At 33.2% G+C, this 19,263-nt stretch overlaps 1 protein-coding gene across 1 annotated transcript in view; it reads right to left on the bottom strand.

The window, feature by feature from the left end:
• The window catches only part of RSRC1 (arginine and serine rich coiled-coil 1), a 349,802-nt gene that overhangs the window by 250,351 nt on the left and 80,188 nt on the right, over positions 1-19,263 (bottom strand). The gene's annotated exons all lie outside the window — the stretch shown is intronic.

Genomic DNA, 19,263 nt, shown 5'->3' with positions numbered 1-19,263 from the left:
GCCAGGATGAACTAATGATACCAAGATGAAAAATAAATTTTAAAATATGTATTTGTGTTTGTTTATAATGTTTCTTAAAGAAATTCTAGAAGGATATATAAGAAACAAATAAATGATCTGGATTTTTGGGGGGATGAGGGGAAGGAATTAGGTGGGTGAGGGACAAAGTAGAAGAGAGACTCTATTCTGTATGTATACCTTTATATAATGTGCAATTTTGAACTATATATTACCTATTCAGTAAAGGAGATGAAAAGGGAGAGGACGAGGAGGAAGGGAGAAAAAGAAACAAAGCGAAAAAGAAAAAAGTACCAACAAAGCTCAATTATCACCCTCTTTTTTCCAGAAAGCACTTTCTGTCTGGCAATAAAATGGTAATTTCATCTAAAAAAGGGGTAATAAAAATGTTTTCCTAGATACACTATGATCCCTCTTGCCTCAACCCTTTTGTTTTTCCCTTTCCTTTCTACTTCCTCTTCCTTGTTCTTCCAGATGGCTTAGGTATCAACACCTCTAGAAAATCTTCCTTGACTGGGCTCATTTTGGGTTAAGTGTCCCTCTGATATGCTGCCCTAGTACAATGGGCATCTCTCTGTCACAAGACTCACACTACATTGTTATCATCTATTTACGTGTCTGACTTCCAAACTAGATGGAAATTTGAGATCAAAGACCATGTCATTCATTTTTTGCAATATCCAGTAACTATAATAGTGCCAGACACATTTTAACAGCATCCAAAGTGATCCTCAGCACAATATATTTATCTTTGCTATAGCCTTTGGGTCAGATCCAGCAGTCATCATGATTTAATCTTGCCATATAGGAAACACTGCTTTGGTCTTTACACCCTCCACTTAACAGGTCACTGTAGTTTTCAAATTCCAAGAAAAATACCTAAAGAATTAAAATTAAAAAGGAACTGAAAACCGAATACTCCAGGCTAGAATTCTCCTAAATTCTCTACCTACATGTCCTGCTGCCTACTTTATCTCTCCTCTTAATGTTCCAAAGGCTTCTCAAACTCCGTATGTCCAAAGCAAACTTATGATCTTCTCCCTCATACCATGGTCTCTTCCAGTATAATCCTTCGTCAGTAAAAAAAAAAAGTAACATCATCATTTCACTGAGCAAAGTAGAAAACTACTGGTTATCTTTAATATCTTTATCTCGTCTACCAAATCAAAGCCATCATTAAATACATAAATATGTCTCGAATTCAACAACTTCTCTATCTCCAACATCAAATCCCTGATCCCAGCTACTATTACATCTCTCCTAGACTACTGTGCTACTTATCTGGTATCTGGTTTCTCTGCATCCCCTCTTATCCTCTGCAATCTGTTTTCCACATTGCAGCTGGAGTGATCTTTTCAAAACACTAATCTGATCACGTTACCCACAAGATTAAAACACTTCAAAGGCATCCTGTAACTCTCAAGATAGAGACCAAAATCCTTAACTAGCTTTACAGGGACCTGCACAGTCTAGCTCCTATCTGCCTCTCTGGCCCCATCTCATACTGTGCTCCCTCTCCCTTCCATTCTAGCTACTCTGACCATCTTTCAGTGTCTGTTCACATCAGTCTCCCTCCTACCTAGGGACCTCTGTTGATGATGTTTCTCTGCCTATAATGGTCTACTTCCTTCCCTCAATAATTTCTATTCATCCTTATTTCTTCAGAAAAGTTTGCCTGACTGGTCTAAGTTAATGCCTCCCTCCCTCAAAATTATATGCCATTTAACACTATGTATCTCTTATCCTTGACATTTATCATTACTGAAATTTTATATTTATTTATGTGATTTACAATTGCAATTTTCACCAACTCAACCACAAACTGCATAGTCAGGCACCATAACTGTTCACCATGGGATCTCCAAGATCCAGCTCAGTGCCTGGCATAATAGGTACTTAACAAATATTTGATAAGTGTTAGAAAGGAGGGAGGGCATCTGTTAGGTGAGTATACCTTTGTAACAGAAAAGAACAAATCTGACTCCATATTAGATCTGTTTCTTTGGCTTTAACCCTGTGTCCTGTTTTCTAGGCTTAGTCTTTCTAGCTCTGTACCTTTTGTAAAAGAATATTGCCTTTAGCCTGAAATATACAGGAGAGCCTATTCTCAAGGTTCTGACCTTTAAGGACATTTTGCACTTATATAAAGATGACAAGTTGAAGAATAGAAAATAACATTTGTTTCATCAGAGGTTTTACAGGGACACTACATGGACAGCTACAAGAACAAAGAATTCCTACAACAAGAAGTTTGCAACAACCAACCAAACTCCCTACCCTTTTTAGTATAAAAAGGAGCCTGAATTCTGACATGAGTAACACGGTTCTCCAAGACATAGGTCTGCCATCTTCTTGGTCTGCCGGCTTTCCGAATAAAGTCGCTATTCCTTGCCCTAACACCTTGTCTCCCGATTTACTGGCCTGTTGTGCTGTGAGCAGAATGAATTTGGACTCGGTAATACCTTCACTGTATTCAGTCACCAATGTCCTTGAATGTGGAAAAGGCAGAGACTCTATATCAAGGTAATTAATTTAATGTGAGGAATCTAATCATTATAATTTAAGGGTTATTCTAAGACTACCCTCCTTTCCCCTCAATCTCAGAATAACATATTTTTCTTCATTCAAAACTGGTGAGCTAATCTTCCACCACAAAGAGAGACTTCAGAGACCATTTACTCCATCCCTCTCATTTTAGAGCTAAAGAATATAAACTCAGAGATGGATGTTAAGTGACCAGCCCAAAGTCAAATGCAACTCAGTAGAACAGAGCCAGGACTAGAACCTATACATATTAATCTAATGTTGTATCTACTATATCTACCCTGGTAACACATCATGGATTTTTTTTCAGGGAAAAGGATGCAGTACTCATTAATCCTGAAGGTACATACAGGTTTGTCTGATCATATGTTCTAATTCTGGGTTGAGAAAATGTGGTAATTATAATTATACTTACAAAGGGCCATGTAAAAATTATATACTTAGTAACTGCATAGTTCTTATCTATGAGATGAATGATCTGAAAGCAGTTACTTAGACATCATCAGAAGTGGAGCCCCATGGAAAAAAATTTAAACTCAATTGTTTCATGGATGTAAGACGCCATGGTTGGGTAGGGGGGTGTCAAGAGATTAGTTCTGGATATGTTGGACTTGAGGTTCTAGACATACCTAACAGGTAGTCCTTCATATGTATCTAAAGTTCAAGAATAGTTCTGACCTACTAAAGCCTTGGATAATGGGTTTGAGGACAGAAGACTGTGAGCCAGATGCCTGCCTTCAGTGAAAAGGAGTAATGTCTCGGAAAGACATGTCAGCAGAAGGAAGGAAAAGAAAGTTTTATGATGAATGACACACGCCTCAGAAGAATATATTTTATTTTACCCTATTTAAAATAAAGGGTGGAAGAACAATGATTTGGAGGGGAGATGGAAACTAAGAAGGATAACAAATTCACCTCCTGACACTGAAGTATACAGGAAGTAATAAAATAGGATGGATACTGAAATCCTAGTAATAGCAGACTAAGTAAATCCAGATCAATTCTTTCTCTAGAAACTACTACAATGGTTAAGAAATTTATTTTAAAACATTTATGATTTGTTTAATGGCATCTAAGAGTTAGCAATTCAATTGATGAAACTAAATTATTATCCCAGGTTGCCCTCAGAGGCAATAGGAATGGACCCATGGGACTATATACAATGGAGTCATAGACTATAAAATAACTAAACTTAGTAAGTTAAACACACCAATTAAAAGAGAGTTATTGTCAAAATGGATTTTAAAAATCCACCTATCTGTAAGAAATTCATTTTAAATATAGTGATATAGGCATATTAAAAATAAATAGGCGGAAAATATTTACCATGCAAACACTGACTAAAAGTTATCTGTAGCAGTTATACTAGATTCAGACAGTGTGTCCTGTGTAACAATAAAATAGTCAAGAACAAAGAGAGGTGTTATAGGATGAAGAAAGAGTCAATTCACCAAAAAGACATAACAATCTTAAATGTATATACACCTAACAAATGACTCAAAAACATACAACACAAAAACTGAAAGGAAACATAAACAAATTCAGAATTATAGCTGGAGTCATCAATGTTTCTCTCTCAGTAATCAACATAACTAGTAGAAGAAAATAAGCAAGGAGACAGAAGAACAGAATAAGACCATCAACTAACTGGATCTAATTTCCATTTCTGCAGTGCATGACCTAACAATAGCAAAATACATGGAACATTCCATATCCAGACTCATAAAACAAACCTTCACAAATTTGCAAGAAAAAAAAATCATACAAAGTATGTTCTCTTATCATAATGAAATGAAACTAGAAATCAATAACAGAAAGATACAGAGAAATCTCCAAACACTTGGAAATTGTACATCTTACATCTAAGTAATTCCTAGGTCAAAGAGAAGTTACAGAGGAAATTAGAAAATATTCATAACTGGGAAGACATAAAAACACAACATATGAGAATTTGTGAGATACAGAAAAAGTAGTCTCTAGGAGGAAATTTTTATCATTAAAGTCTTATATTAGAAGTTCTCAAATCAATAATATAAGCTCACCTTAAAAACTATATAAAGTTTGTATACTACAATCAAATGAATTTATCTCTGGAATGCAAAGATGGTTCAATATTCAAAAATAAATCAGTGTAATCAGTGTAATCTATCACATTAACAATCTTAGAAAAAACCTCACATGATTGTGTCAGTTGATGCTGGAAATGCATTTGACAAAATTCAGCATCCATTACAAGGTACAAACTCCTAGGAAAGTAAGAATAGAAGGAAATTTCCTCAACATGATAGAGGACATCAACAAAAAATGCAGTTCACAACCTTCTTCATGATGGAAAATTAAATGTTTCCCCCATAAAATGTCCTTGTTCATCATTCATATTGAAAATAGAACTAAAAGTCCTAGTCAGTTCAATAAGGCAAGAAAAATAAATAAAAAGTATATCATTTGGAAAGGAAGAAATAAAGCTGCTGTCCCAAAGACAACACGATTGTGTATATAAAGAGTCCTAATGAATCTACCAAAAAAATCTCCTAGAACTAATCAGTACATTTAGCAGTGTGACAGAATACAGAGTAAGCCCATACATGCCCATGTGTGTGCATGCACACAAAATTATACTTCAATTATATACACTGCATTTCTGTATATTAGAAATGCACAAATAGAAATTGAATTTTTAAAAACAGTATCATTTAAAATAGTTCCTCCAAAAATGAAATACTTAGGTATAAATCTAACAAAACACAGAATCTGTATGCTAAAAGCTAAGAAAGGCTAAAAAAAGAAATTAAACCATGTTCATGTCAATTCTTCCAAAATTGATCTATAAATTTAATATAATTCCAATCAAAATTATTTTTGTATATATAGACAAACACTAATGTTTACATGAAAAGGCAAAAGAACTGGAACAACCAAAACAATTTTTTTAAAAAAAGAATAAAATTGGAGGAACCACAGCAACTGACTTTAATGACTTACTACAAAACTACAGTAAAACAGTGTGATACTGGCAAAAGGATAAACAAATAGATGAATGAAACAGAACAGAGAACCCAGAAATAGATCCAAACAAATGGCCAATTGATTTCTGATAAAAGTACAAAGGCAATTCAATGAATAAACTCCAATCTTTTCAACATATCATGTTGGAAAATTGAACATTTAAACATCCATATGCAAAAAACAAACAAACAGAAAACCTCAACCTAAATCTCACACCTAATAAGAAAGAAAGGAAAGAAAGGAAAGAAGGAAGAAAGGAAGAAGGAAGGAAGGAAGGAAGGAGAAAAGAAAGGAAGAAAGAAAGAAAGAAAGAAAGAAAGAAAGAAAGAAAGAAAGAAGAAAGAAAGAAAGAAAGAAGAAAGAAAGAAAGAAAGAAAGAAAGAAAGAAAAGAAAAGAGAAAAGAAAAGAGAAAGAAAAGAAAAGAAAAGAAAAGAAAAGAAAAGAAAAGAAAAGAATGAACTTACTCACTCACTCAACATATATTACAGCCCTAAATGTAAAATGTAAAACTATACAACTTTTTTAAAAAAGGCAGGAGAAAATCTTCATGACTTCAGATTAGCCAAAGAATTTCTTAGACATGCCACCAAAAGCATGGTAAATTAAAGACAAAGACCACAAACTGGACTTCATCAAAATGAAAACTTTGCTCTTCACATAACAACATTAAGAAAATGAAAATATAAGCCACAGACAAGGAAAAAAACATTCACAACACATATATCAGACAAAGGACTTGTACTCAAAATATGTAAAGAATCACTTACAATTTAATAGTAAGGAAAAAATTTAAAAGTGAGATAATTATTTGAACAAAATACCTCACAAAAAAAGAAATATAAATGACCAATAATCACATGAAAAGATGCTCAACATCACACTTTCAAATCACAGTCAATAAACAACTTGTTTGCAGAATATAAAACTCCCCTGTAGGAAAATACAACCAAATTTTCAAATGGGCAAAAGAGTTGACCAGATATATGGATTGCAAATAAGCACATGAAAGATGTTCAATATTATTATCACTGGGAAATTAAAATTAAAACTGTGTTGAGATAGCACTATATACCTATATGATTGGCTGAAGTAAATAATACTCAAAATGACAAGTGCTGATGAGGATTTGTAACAACCAAAACTCATACATTGATGGCAAGAATGCAAAATAGTACAACCACCCTGGAATACAGTTTGGCAGTTTCCTATAAAGATAAACGTATACTTACCATATTTTACACCAATCTCTCATCTAATATCTACTGAGGGAAATAAAAACTTATGTTCACAGAAAACACTATACATGAATGCTTAGAGCAGCTTTATTCATAATCACCAAATGTCCTTCAGGAAGGGAAAAAATAAACAGCAGCACATTATACAATGAGTCCCACTCAGCAATAAAAAGAAATGATCTGCTGAGCTTGCTACAAAATGAACAAATTTCAAATGCTTACACTGAGGGAAGAAAGCAGTCTCAAAGGTACATGCTATATGATTCATTCACATAACATTTTCAAAAAGATAAACCTTTAAACATTTAGTAACAAACAACAACAAAAACTCAGTGGTTGCCAGGTGCAAGGGATAGGCACAGTGTATAAGTTCAAAGGGATAATACAAAAGATTATTTGGAGGTAACAGATTTTTCTGTATCTTGAAAGGTACGTGAATCTACATAACTGTGTTAAAATTCATAGAACTGTCCACCAAAAAAAAGGACCTTTTGGGAGGGGCTTTCTTTTTTTTTTAATTGAAGTATAGTGATTTTACAATGTTGTGTTAATTTCTAGTGTACAGCACAGTGATTCAGTTATGCATATATATATTCCTTTTCATATTCTTTTTCATTATAGGCTATTACAAGATACTGAATATAGTCCCCTGTGCAATACAGTAGGACCTTGTTGTTTATCCCATTTTATATATAGTACTTAGTATCTGCAAATCCCAAATTCCCAATCTATCTCTCCCCATCTTCTCCTCTCCAGTAACCATAAGTTTGTTTCTATGTCTGTGAGTCTGTTTCTATTTTATAAATAAGTTCATTTTTGTCATTTTTTTTAGATTCCACATATAAGTGATATCATATGGTATTTTTCTTTCTTTCTGGCTTACTTCACTTAGAATGACGATCTCTAGATCCTTCTATGTTGCTACAAATGGCATTGTTTTATCCTTTTTATGACTGAGTAGTATTCCATTGTGTGTGTGTGCACGCACGCGCACACACACACATACAATCTTTATCCAATCGTCTGTCAGTGGACATTTAGGTTGCTTCCATGTCTTGGCTGTCGTTAATAGTGCTGCAATGAACACTGGGGTCCATGTATCTTTTCAAATTAGAATTTCCTCTGGAGATATGCCCAGGAGTGGGATTACTAGATCACATGGTAAGTCTATTTTTAGTTTTTTAAGGAATCTCCACAATTTTTATTATAAGAAATACTCCTAAATAACTCATAAACCAAATGGAGATGTTGGAATGGAAACTAGAAAATATTTTAAACTGAATGATAATGAAAATACTCTATATCAAAACTTATAGGATGTACCTAAAGCTATGATTAGAGGAAAATTCATAATGATACACTAATACAATAGAGAAGGAGAAAAATTCAAAACAAATGAGCTAAACATCTTTTCAAGATGGTGCAAAATGAAAAGTATATTAAACCTGAAGAAATTAAAAAGAGAAAAAATAAGATTTAGAAAAATAATAAGAATTAATGAAAACAAATAACACACACAATGCAAAGAATCAACAAAGACAAAGGTTGGTTGGTTGTAAAAACTAATGAAATTGAGAAATTCCCAACAAGATTGATTAAGAAAAAGACAGAAAGCACAATTGATATTAGGATGGGAAAAGGACTATCACCACACAATTAATTATATGTACAGCAAATTTTGATAGAATATTACAAAAATATTTATGTCAAAAAAATTGAAAACATAGAGGAAATAAATTCCTAGAAAAAAATTTACTAACCAAAACTGACAGAAAAAGAAAGAGAAATCTGATTGGTCCTATAACTATTGAAGAAATTAAATCCACAAAATAATCTTTACATTAAGTGGCTTCTCTGGTGAATTGTATCAAAATATAAGGAAGAAATAACATTAAAACTATACAAATTCTTCTACAGTATAGAGAAAAAGAATATATTCTATGACTTTTCAACTGGTAAATGGGTAATAATGTGGTACATCCTTAAAACAAAATACTACTTAGCAATACAAAGGAACAAACTAACACATGAACAATCTAACCATATCAAAAGCATTAGACTAAGTGAAAGAAGCCAGATACAAAAGGCTACATACTGTATTATTCCATTTATAGGATACTGAGAAAAGGTAAAACTTTTCAGTTTGATAAGGGCTGGATGTGGGGTAAGAATATTGTATACACTGAAGAAACTTTTTAGGATGATGGAAATAACTTTGTATCTTGATTGTGATGAGAGTTACATGACTGTATACATAGTTGGTCAAAATTCAGAGAACTGTATAAGAAGTGAATTTTACTGCATGTAAATTATATCTTAATAAATCTAACAAAGGAAAACCTAATATAATAAAATCTAATAAACATATATTTATATTTATATATATTTACACTTATATATATATACATATTTAAAAATCTAATAATAGTGTATCAAAATTTCTAGGAACAGTATCAAAAGTAAATATAACCAGACATTGCTTTGTTAGCTTCAGAGCACATATCGTATGATAAAATATCAACATAATTCGTCTGGGCTTGGGTTAAGCCATTACAATTTTTTCAGATTAACTTTGAAGCTGCAAATTTACTGGACCTAACACTACTGATAAATGGATGAAATCTAAGCATTTTCAATTAAAGAGTAAATAACCTAATAGTTACTTATCAATCTGAGTGTGCATGTATTTACACAAAAGCACTACTCTTATTTGTCTAGACAGCTTTAAATGATGAAAATATATTTTTCTACTATTGTCTTTCATCATTTCTGTTGAGTGGATTTAATTTCTAAGTAGTCACAATATAAGTTTTTACTTCTGACTTATTCCAAATACACATTAGTCTTTTTCTAATGTGGATTGCCCTCCTTCATCTTTCTCAAGAAAAGGAAGCTAAGACTGTAATATGACAAACTGATTTTCATGATCTACTTCCAGGTGGCATGTCACAGCCTGGTATATCCACAGGGGCCAAAGACTGCCATTTCTAAACTCCCTCTAGGAGTTCATAAAGAATTAAAAGAGCAGCACTCGTTGTATTTCCCTAACTGCACCCTTTGTGTTAGTGATCATCAAACATGTACTAACATTTAAAAAGTGCTTTGTGTCTATATCCACAAGATCCAGTCTCTGAGATTCATCCCAATATTTCTGTAGTTACATGCAATCACAGAACCCAAGGACCATATCCTTAGCACTAAATGAAAAGCATTAACCCCAATAACACCATCTGGAGTTTTTCTGTTATTATATACATTCAGTGCCTTGAAATCTAAGATATGTTAACAACACGTATGTTAACAACTTACTCTACTTTCGTGGAAAAGTGTACCCTGTATCTACATCAATCCAAAGAGATGTATGTTATTCCTATCATCTGGCTACACACACTCCATTTACTAGGATATTAAAAACATTTAAACCAGCCACCCTAAAATTGTCATACAATACATCACATTAGGATATTTAAAAAGATCATCATGTAGATATCTATTTCCCAATCTTTGCTGTTTAATCAAAGGAGGTTAAACTTCTGCTTCTCTACTTGTGCTGACCAAGATTTAACTGTATGTCAACCATGCAGTATTACAGCTTATTCCAATCTGTTCTACTTTGGAGATGCCACTCCAGTGATCACTAGACTGAGAAAACAGCCTGTGAGAACTGAATAAACTAGAGCTTTTAAAAATATTGAACAGATTGCTTCTATTTGGATTCATTCTTATCTGGGATACTCAGGGTGCTTTACAATGAGGTATAAATTAGAACTATAATGAGTAATTACAAGCAGCAGCTTAGCTTTTAACTGAACTGCTTATTTATTTAGGGAGAAAAGACTTGGCTGGCACTCCAAGTTTATTCCCTCTATATCCTTCTAACAATAGTACAGAATTTTTAGCTTACAAAGCCATACATAACCTAACTAAAGGCAAACACCAAGGCCTTCAGTCAAAGACCTCTATGGGGTAGTATATTTAAGTCTAGTAGTTTGCCCTGTAACCATGTACTAAATCAACAGAGTAGGTGACACCAATTAAGATCCTGAAATAAATTAGACTAAAGAGTCATCAATGAAGACTCGAATTTTAATCCGTATTTAAAATATAAATCCTAGAAGTGACATTCATTTTTTTAAATGACTGATGCTAAATGATATTAATTGCAGAATTACTGATAACATTTAAAGTACAGAAAAAGATAGTGGAAGTTATGTAGATTTTTACAAAAATGCAGAGACTTTGATGGAAGTGATGTATGTTTATGCGTGTACATGTGCAAACTTAAACCAGGCATGGAGTAGTCGGAAAAAAGCTTACTGTTTTCCTAATACCAAAAATTCAATTTTATCATTTTAAATGCTCATAAGCTGGATTTTATTAACTAGAATCAACTTCTAAAACTATCGTTTATTTATACATTCTACAAATATTTGAGTACTTGCTTTGATCCAAGCAAATACAATGTTGAATAAGATAGATAAGGTATATGTAATCTGGTAATTACAAGATTTTATAATTGCAAAACTTTCTTTTCAGATTAGGTGTAGATACTATAGGTGCTAACTGCAGAGCTATTTAGAACACTCATGAGGGGCAGGGATATTTCATAAAGGAAATGACTCTAAAGTGAGCCAAAAAGATCCACGGAAATGACAGGAGAGTCACAGAGGAAAGAGTTTCTAAGGCTGAGGGAAGATTTCTTTAAAAAGACACAGAAGTAAGAAAAAAGAATAATTATTATTAGTAAAACATAAATAACTACCATTTGTTGAAATCCAACTACATAGTACTAGCCTTCTTATACACACTGCTTCTAATATTTACAGCTTTTCACCTATCATTATCCCAACTTTACAGAAAAAAATTTAAGGCTTAAAGAGAATAACTTGCCCTGTCAGGAAAAAATTTTTAATGATTTGAGAAAAACAAAAAAGATTACTAGGTGTTTTGTCTAGGATGCCTTTCCAAATTATCTCCACCTTTCTGCCTTTCTTCATCTAAGACATCTTAAAATTCCACAAAGTATAGGTAATTGATAGCAATGCAAATGATTATTTTCCACAGATATGCAAATGAATTCATCCAGTGGAGTTACAAATTATTTTCCTCCTATGTGGTCAAAGCCAGTTTTGAATTAATTAAGCAAGTTTCTGTCCCGTATTCCTTGTGGCCTACATATGTATCTGCTCCTTGGACTCTCCTTTGAGCTATTGTAACATCTTACTAGGTGCCCTCATTAGTTAATGAGTTAAATAATAGCTTTGGCATGGGTTTATTGATGTTTATGAGTCCTGATTTTACCTTATTAAAAAATTATCCCTTAATAGCTCCAAAGCACAGTAAGTCAGAACTTGAAGGTTTGCATGGATTCTACATGGTTCCAAATACAAAGTTCCTTCCATCACACATAACTCACTACTTCTCTCCTTTCATTCCTGAAAGTTACTGCCATCAGAATTTCTGCAATACCTCTTGTAAGGAGTCTCACCAAATTCTTTACAGTCCATGTGATACAACTTACTAAAAGGTCCAGCTTGAGGCTACTTTCACTCTTACTAATTCTTCACATAACCATAACTCCTCAGCTTCCTGTGGAATGAAAAAGGAAAATAAAAGTACCTTCTAAGCAGCCACTATGGAAAACAGTGTGGAGATTCCTCAAAAGACTAGAATAGACTTACCATATGACCCAGGAATCCCACTCCTGGGCTTGTATCCAGAAGGAAATCTACTTCAGGATGACACCTGCACCCCAATGTTCATAGCAGCACTATTTACAATAGCCAAAACATGGAAACAGCCTAAATGTCCATCAACAGGTGACTGGATAAAGAAGATGTGGTATATTTATACAATGGAATACTACTCAGCCAAAAAAACCGACAACATAATGCCATTTGCAGCAACATGGATGCTCCTGGAGAATGTCATTCGAAGTGAAGTAAGCCAGAAAGAGAAAGAAAAATACCATATGAGATCGCTCATATGTGGAATCTAAAAAACAAAAACAAACAAACAAACAAAAACAAAGCGTAAATACAGGACAGAAACAGACTCACAGACAGAGAATACAGACTTGTGGTTACCAGGGGGGTGGAGGGTGGGAAGGGATAGCCTGGGATTTCAAAATTGTAGAATAGATAAACAAGATTACACTGTATAGCACAGGGAAATATACACAAAATGTTATGATAACTCAGAGAAAAAAATGTGACAATGAGTGTGTATATGTCCATGAATGACTGAAAAATTGTGCTGAACACTGGAATCTGACACAACATTGTAAAATGATTATAAATCAATAAAAAATGTTAAAAAAAAAAAAAGTACCTTCTCTCATTCCAGGCTTTTCACAGCCAGGCAACCACACAAAGAAAGAATGAACCCACAATTCATGTCACTTAATGCTCTATCAGGCATAATTCAGGTCAAATTCCACTGGGCAAACTCTGGGACGACTAAAATGTACTAATATAATGAATAAGAGAAAGATGGTGGTGACCTGAAGGAGAACTTATAAAAACCCTGTCTCCTGTTTTTGCTGATAATTCTTTTTGTTATGCTGGATTCCCTTTCTTGACTTCACCTTTTTGAAAAATTATACATTGTTTCTGAACAAAACTAATACCTAGTGACGAATACTCAAACCCACACAATGGAAATTGGGTGGTAAATTTCACTGCAATATAAAACACCCATCAAAATAATGAGCTACTGTTACAGTATTCATTCAAGGAAACTGTAAAAACTTTAACTTACAAAGGAAGAAAAATCTAATGCATACACTTTAAAATGTATTTGTTTACCTGCTTAATAAAATTGACAGTACGAAGCTTCTTTTGCATGTTACAATGACATGTGTTAAAGGCATATTTCCTTCGAACCAAACATTTACCCTTCGCCACTGGTGAAAGGCAACAAGATCTCTTTACAAAGTTTCGTCTTTTTCAATAAATTTTGCATGAAAACATGTTATCCTGGCACAAAGTTGCCTGCTGTCACATTCGAAGTGTGATAAATGTTTAATGAAAACAACACCACACAGCTTGGTGTCAGACAACAGCTATCACACAGCCCTGCTTTGATCCAGGCAGACACTTAAAAGGAGTTCTAAGCACACTCTGCACCACAGAACTCCATAACCTATATGCAAATTGGGGTAAATTAGCATAAATGACTTCCTGCTGCATAAAGAAATAAGAGGTAAGGAAAAATATGACAGCATCTAAGAGTATGTAACTGCTGTCAAAACTGAGTCCAGCATTCCCAAATCACTTCCAACATCTTCTGCCAAGCACTAGATAGGAAAAACTTCATCAACAGGAATTTATTACATGAAGTTCTACAGTTGAAGACTGGAACAATGCTAAGGTCAAAGTCATAACCAATACATATAGTATGATTACTACATGGTACTAAACTTCTTAAACACACTGCTCTAATACTAATAGCTTTTTGTTTATCAATATCCTCATTTTATAGAAGAATAAATTAAGGCTCAAAGAGAATAACTTGTCCTGTAAGGAAAAAAGTGTAGATGACTTAAAATGAGCAAAAATTATAATTTTTGCAATTTAACTTTACCCAAATCTAAATACATTGGCACACTTTTTTGTTAAAGATACTCTACTCAGAATGGTTATATGTTCAAAGGTAGCAATTGCCATGAACAAAAAGTAGATGTTGCTTCTGCTGATATACTTTTTGTGTTTATAGTCTATAAAGACATATCTAAAGTAGTTTTGAAATAAGTAATATAATTTCTAATTATACTGCACAGTCAATTTTTTAATGAAAGATTTTACAAATAGGTAACTACAGGCCATGGGCTATAACTGAAGCCCAATTTCACTGCTTTCCCAGTGGCTTCTATATAATTTTCAAAAAGACTTACAGAAGACAACTGATTTAGTGGGAGTCACATTTAAGAAATTCTATTTATATTTATCCCCCTTTCTTTACCCACCAAAAAACACTGCTTCAGTTGTCAAGACATGGATTTGCATGTCTAGAGGGAAAGTCTTACCTCTCTCTAAAAGTGCAAAGCTTCAAAAAGCTATGTAAAGGAAAAAAGGAAGAAAAGTATACACTCAAGTGTTTGAGCAAAACATTCCAGAAGTCTTGATGGGCACATTTCTGAGAACAGCATCCATCTACCGAAAAGCTAACAAGGGAATAATAAAAGTAAAAATCTTTCACAGTAGCACATCATAAAGGAGAATACACTTAGGAATACTAAATTAGGTTCCTGATGAATCCTAAAGTTAACCAAATTAAGAAAGTATTTTACTAGGCAATAACTGCTTTAAACCAAGTTCTTCTGGCCGGTGATTTAAATCATGATTGAAAATAAATTCAAATCAAATTCATCCAAATTCTACTCTTAAAGATGGCACTATGATTTAAAATAAATAGTAAAATGTCACTGGTGGTATTAACATATTTATTCATAACTAATGTTTCAAAGGAGTTCATAAAAGATGTTTTATAGTGGTTGACTATGTTTTTTTGGAGTTTGATTAAAATGTTTCCAAAGAAGGCTCAACAAGCTACTAATCCACAGAAGACTCAGAAGAGGTGTACAATGTTCACAATCATCAAATCAAGTTGTACTTACGAGATGCCATGCCAAGTTTCATTTTTCTGATTTCTGGCTTGCAATAAAAGTTTACTTAACAAAATCAGGTTGTTAAATAGCCAATTTCAACTTAATAACTCTATTATTAATAAAATTTGTTTTCATACTGCAAAGACATGTCCTCATAAAAGAAATATAATTATCTAAGGATATACTAAATATTTGTTTAAAAAATTTGGGGTAAAACCTAATAAAAACAAACAAAACCTGCATCAATGTTTAAAAAATTAAATATTCTTAGAAACTAAATTTTATAAATGTAAAACATTAAAAATTAAATTCTTTAAATCTTCTTGATAAAATCTAAGACAAGACTTAGTCAGTGTCTTTCTTATATTCATCTTTAACTCAGCGTTGTAAGGAAAAGCACCTTTTAATCCCTACAAACCACTGAAACTCTTCTAGTTTATATTAGGTCTCCCTCATTCAGCAAATTAATAATATAAATAAATCAATTTATGACATTATAAGATAAATCCTAATTATAATCATTCAAATGTTCCAAGAATTTCCAGAAATGTACTTAATTAACTGCTATTTTTTAAAGGTTTTTCAGAATTATCTACTTTTGTATCTTTTTTCTCAAAAGGCTAACAAAAAGTCTCTTCCTCATTAATAGGCTCATTAATTCCTGCTTGACCATTCCTTTCTCTCCTGTTTTTATTTTTCTCAATTTATAAAATAGTCCTTTACCTTTACTGTACTTACTCTCCTTGCTTTGTACTTCATAAATGTATGCTTTATATTCTATCAGTATTTATAAATATTGATATTTTCCAATTGGTTTGATAAAAACAAAGAGTGTTATGTATGCATAAAGAAGCAGAATCACATGGGTTGTTATTGTCTCATATGTGAGGAAGCCTCTAGATTATTTAGCACAAGCTAAAATACTTGTCATTTGGTTGTACAATCACAATGAACTAATACATAAGCCCTAATTAAATCGTTTGTGAATCTTTTCTCCTTTCTACCTATGCACGTTCTTAAAAAAAATTAGAAAGTCAGTGAACCCATCATAGAAATAAAATAAGGCCTAAAAATTTTTTGTGGTTTTATTAAATACAATTTATAAGTAAACAGATGAAATGCTGATGTGGGAAAGCGAGGAAGAGAAAGAAAAGAAGGAATCAATCTTTTACTAGTGGCAGAGTTCTGACCTGATCAGAGAAAAACAAGGCACAGAAAATTCTTTCAGTTTTCTTTAGGCATTATCTAGGAAAGTTTAAGCAATAACATATCACTTGATCTCAAACACTGTATGTCATCATCAATAGTTACAGATTACTACAGGAGTAAAGATAGTGTACCAATAAGAGTCAGGATGCTGTTGTTAGTGAACTTGAATTAGAAGCCTAACTTTGACATATATTTATGAGCTTTATAATCACAAGTCTTTATCTATACAAAGAGGGTAATAAAAACACCTATTTCATTAGGTTATTATGAAAATTAGGTAATACATACCAAATGCTTAACAAAATTTCTGATACTTAGAAAATATATTTAAAATGCTAGACATTTATTAATATCTTCACTGTAAGTAAAGCATTTTATTTACACCTCAGGTAGAGCTGATCATAAAACTATTCTACTTGAGACTTTACTGGCTTCTCACTGACCTTAAAGTCCTTAACATAACATACAAGGTACTTCAATAATCACCTCTCATCACTATTACTTTTCTTCTCCAAACCAATCCCTATTAGACTTCAGTTCCTCAAATGTACCAAACTCACTTTGCTTTCCTCCAAGTACTTCCATACGAAGCTTATTTTGCAAGCAACATTCTCTCCTATGTCTTTCTTCTTTCAGTGTATAAACATTACTTCTTCCGAGAGCCCATTCCTAACCTGCTGACTAGTCTACATCAATCAGCTTAGTATTGGTGGAATATCTCGCAACCAGAATGTGTCAAGACTGAGGATAAAATCCAACATGCTGAGACTGACCTGTTGGAAGGATAAAAAGCGCCCAGCTCTGCTTACCTCCAAACTGTCTGTTATATTAACAATAATGTACTTATTTAAGCCAATGTTAACAAACTACAACCCTTGTGCAAATCTAGCCTGCTGCCTATTTTTGTAAATAAAGTTTTATTGGAATACAGCCATAACATTCATCTAGTATTATCTATGGCTATTTTCATGCTAAAAGGACAAAGTTCAGTAGCTGTAACAGAGGCATATGGCCCAGAAAGCATTCTAACTCATGCAAGTTAGTTTCCTACTGAAACATTCACCTGACTCCACTGTAATTATTTATATATCTGCCCTTCTACATATTTGCTACATTCATAGAATCTCCAAGTAGCACTGACCTGCCACTATGTCCCTATTACCTAAAGTAGTACTTGACAAACAGAAGGAATTCAAATATTGTTGACTGAATAAGTGAACAAATGAATGAATGAGCGTATCTGATCAATAACCAATAAATATTTATTAACAACTAACATATATATGAGGAATTCTGAGTGTTAAAAAAGAGTATGACACATTCTCTGTCCTGAATGGTTTAAAAATCAGGTTTACAAAATAAACATGTTAAGCCATAAAATATATATATATGCTATTTCTGGAGCAAAGCAGGGTGCATCTGTCATATATAAATACTACCATGTTAAATGTATACAATGACACAGCCCCTACCCAAAATTCTAATGTTAGATTGTACCAAAAGGTATGAATTTGTGTTGTCAGCACTAACCAGAAGAGACGGCACATTGACATAACACTACCCTGTACTATGACCCACAAAAACCATGAAGATGACTGAAGCAGGCTACTTACAGCTTTTCTGGCCTCAGTACTTGGGGCCCTTCCACTGACACTGTCTATTTTGACTTTGTTCATTGACTTTGTTGAGAATTAAGAAGTAATGACAAATACAACATTATTATCTTGTGAACCTGTCATCCAGGAATCAGTCCCTTGAATACAATCAACTCTGAGTGATGGAAGAATCTAACCTGTAAAAAAGCTGGTTCAGAACTTCAAGAGTAATGTCACCATATGAGACCCTTTCCTGAAACTACCCAACCTCTCTTTTTATTCATGTTCTCATTTTTCTTACCTTTAAAATCACCCAGCTAATGCTCTATGTAATATCAACTTTACACAACTGTGTAAATATTCTAAAAATGTAAAATTTAGTGAAGTAGAAAGCAAAAATTTAATGACCAGTAAAAATCATAGTCACTTCACATAGTTATGTAATACTGAAATGTAAACCAAAAGGAGGAGGGAAAGAAAGAAACAAGGAGTATCTCCTTGACTGACATAATTTACTTGTCCTCTTAGTCCATATTTTTCAGTCTCAGAAACCTACTCTATATCCCCTGTTCAAATCTACCACCCTCCTTTCTCCTTTTATCAACAGATATCCCCCATACCCTCTCTGATCCTCATTCCATTCTACCAATTCAGGCTAAGTCAGCCTCCCTATCCTTAAAACCAGATATCCAACCCTATCTCCTCTCCTGTAATATTTGACAATCCTTAGAACTAGAAAAAGACAGAATTCAGAATTTTGCAGGACCACAAGTGCTCAATGCGCATTAATGGTTGTAGGGTGGTCAGGGAAAAGAAAGTCTCATAAAGTTATATTCTTCCAAAATCCACCACAAATTTATCATTTCAAAGAATACATAAAAGCCAAGAATCTGGGCGGTTCTATATAATATCACTATAAATCTGGATAAAAAATTAACACATAGACAACAGTGAAAAAGAGAGGGATAAGAAGAGTTCCATATCCTTCAATAAACTAAATTCTTCACAGGCTCAAGATCTCAAGAAACCATATCCAAGATATTGGTA

The sequence above is a fragment of the Camelus dromedarius genome, chromosome 2 (assembly GCF_036321535.1).
Source record: "Camelus dromedarius isolate mCamDro1 chromosome 2, mCamDro1.pat, whole genome shotgun sequence".
Lineage (NCBI taxonomy): Eukaryota > Metazoa > Chordata > Mammalia > Artiodactyla > Camelidae > Camelus > Camelus dromedarius.
The sequence above is the reverse complement of the archived record's forward strand: the minus strand, read 5'-3'. Positions and strand labels throughout refer to the sequence as shown.